This window comes from Malaclemys terrapin, chromosome 15, assembly GCF_027887155.1.
Source record: "Malaclemys terrapin pileata isolate rMalTer1 chromosome 15, rMalTer1.hap1, whole genome shotgun sequence".
NCBI lineage: Eukaryota > Metazoa > Chordata > Testudines > Emydidae > Malaclemys > Malaclemys terrapin.
The window spans coordinates 15,598,010-15,600,509 of NC_071519.1; the positions used below are offsets into that span (position 1 = coordinate 15,598,010).

Here is a 2,500-nt window from a genome sequence, read left to right on the forward strand (position 1 = left end):
AGCCTCCGGAGGGTGAGCGTCCTCGGACGCGATGCAGCTGCCGCAGAGAGGCGGCCTCTGAGGCAGGGTAGCGGAGCGCCGAGGCTGGGGAGTGGGGAGCAGGAGCCGTGGGGTGGGGTGGGGGGCGTTCAGGACAACAGGTCAAGCCCCGGGAAGCGGCTGTCAAATGTTCAAAGTCCCCACCGGGACAACAGGTCAAGCCCTGGGAGGCGGCTGCCAAATGTTCAAAGTCCCCACCGGGACAACAGGTCAAGCCCCGGGAAGCGGCTGTAAAATTTTCAAAGTCCCCGTTCCGCCACCAGGTCAACCCGCTGAATCTACCGGGTTGACCTGGCGGCCGGTTTGCTTTCCGGCCACCAGGTCAACCCAACGGATTCGACGGGTTGACCTGGTGGCCGGTTTCCTTTCCGGCCCGGGTGTCACCCCACTCCGAGGGCTGCGCGGCAGCGGTCCTGAGGACCACAGAGGGGGGGCTTAATAGTCGAGAGGGAGCAGGTCCGGGGAAGGCTTAATAGTCGTCCCCCGGGCAGTCCGGGGGCAGGCTTAATCGTCGTCCCCCGGGCGCTCCAGGGGGAAAGCTTAATAGTCCTCCCCCGAGGAGTCCGGGGGCAGGCTTAACCGTCGTCCCCCCCGGGCGCTCCAGGGGGAAAGCTTAATAGTCCTCCCCCGACAGTGTGTGTGTGTGGGAGGGAGGCTTAGCAGTCTTCCCCCGGGCGGTCCGGTGGGGGAGGCTTAGCAGTCTTCCCCCGGGCGGTCCGTTGGGGGAGGCTTAGCAGTCGTCCCCAGGGCGGTCCGGGGGTGGGGGGAGGCCTCACAGTCGTCCCTCGGAGAGCCGGGTCGGCGGCGGTGGCGGGCGTCAGGCTTTACGTCCAGCCTCCGGAAGGTGCGCGTCCTCGGAGGCGATGCAGGCGCCGCAAAGGGGCAGCCTCCGAGGCAGGGAGCGGAGCACCGAGGCTGGGGAGAGGGGAGCAGGAGCCGGGGGCTGGGGGGGGTGGGGTGGGGGGGGCGTTCAGGACAAGCGGTCAAGCCCCGGGGAGCAGCTGTCAAATGTTCCAAGTCCCCACTCGGCCACCAGGTCCACCCCAGTCTAGCAATGGGGTTGACCTGGCTGATGGCCGGTTAGTGTCAAGGTAAACTCACCGTCGTCCACAGGAGGGCAGCTCTCAGGCCGTCCGGCTGCGGCTGACTCTGGGGCGGTGCCCGGTCCCGGCAGCGAGGGGCGGGGGGGGCGCGGAGCGACACGGAGCTAACCGGCCCCCGGGGCCGGGGGCGCCTCCCGCGACTTTGGGGGCCGCGGGTCGTCAGTGGCGTGCAGGCCGGGCCTCTCCCGGGGGATTCGGGGGGGGGGGGGGGCGGTCCTGCGGGCCGGGCGCAGGGGGCTCGAGCGAGCCCGGGCCGGTCCGCCCCGGGGCCGGGGTCTCCGCCTGCGGCTCGGGGGGGCGCGGGTCGTCGGGGGAGGAAGCCCGGGGGAGCTGCACGCCGGCCTGCCAGGCCAGGCCAGGCCTGGCCTGGGTGGCCGCGGGGGGATTCGGGGCGGTCCCGCGAGCCGGCGGCCGGGCGCAGGGGGTCCGAGCGCGTCCGAGCGAGTCCGTCCCGGCCCCGGGGTGTCCCCCTGCGGCTCTGGGGGCCGTGGGTCCCCGCTGGCGGAAGCCGCTGGGCGCTGGACACCCGCCGTCCGTCCCGCCTGGCCAGGCCTGGCCTGGGTGGCCGCGGGGCGGGGGATTCGGGGCGGTCCCGCGAGCCGGCGGCCGGGCGCAGGGGGTCCGAGCGCGTCCGAGCGAGACCGTCCCGGCCCCGGGGTGTCCCCCTGCGGCTCTGGGGGCCGTGGGTCCCCGCTGGCGGAAGCCGCTGGGCGCTGGACACCCGCCGTCCGTCCCGCCTGGCCAGGCCTGGCCTGGGTGGCCGCGGGGGGATTCGGGGCGGTCCCGCGAGCCGGCGCCCGGGCGCAGGGGGTCCGAGCGAGTCCGTCCCGGGCCCGGGGCCTCCCCCTGCGGCTTTGGGGGCCGTGGGTCCCCGCTGGCGGAAGCCGCTGGGCGCTGGACACCCGCCGTCCGTCCCGCCTGGCCAGGCCTGGCCTGGGTGGCCGCGGGGCGGGGGGATTCGGGGCGGTCCTGCGGGCCGGCGGCCGGGAGGGTCCGGGCCAGTCCGCCCCATGCCCGGGGTCTCCCCCAGCGGCTTCGGTGGGTCCTCCGCGGAGGAAGCCGGGTGGGGAGCCGGACCCCAGGCGCCCAGACCCGTGACCTGCGGCCGCGACCTCCGACTCGGCAGGAGCGACGAGGGGCTTTCCGGCCCGTCCCCCCCCTCTCCTTCCTCCCCAGAAAAGGAGAGAGAGCTGGCTCGGACCGGGAAAAGCTGCCTACGGCACCTGGGATTCCCAGGCGGTCACCCATCCAAGTACTAGCCAGGCCCGGGACGGTTTACCTTCCGAGATCGGACGGGATCGGGGGCGTTCGGTCCGGTATGGCCGTAGGCACCCGGCCCCCGCGCCTCCTCGCCCGCT

At 74.0% G+C, this 2,500-nt stretch overlaps 1 non-coding gene across 1 annotated transcript; it reads right to left on the reverse strand.

Moving 5' to 3' along the window:
* Positions 1-2,353: 2,353 nt before the first annotated feature.
* Positions 2,354-2,472, reverse strand: LOC128823830 (5S ribosomal RNA). Its single transcript, XR_008442064.1, has one exon. It is a non-coding gene; the product is annotated as a 5S ribosomal RNA (ribosomal RNA).
* Positions 2,473-2,500: the final 28 nt, after the last annotated feature.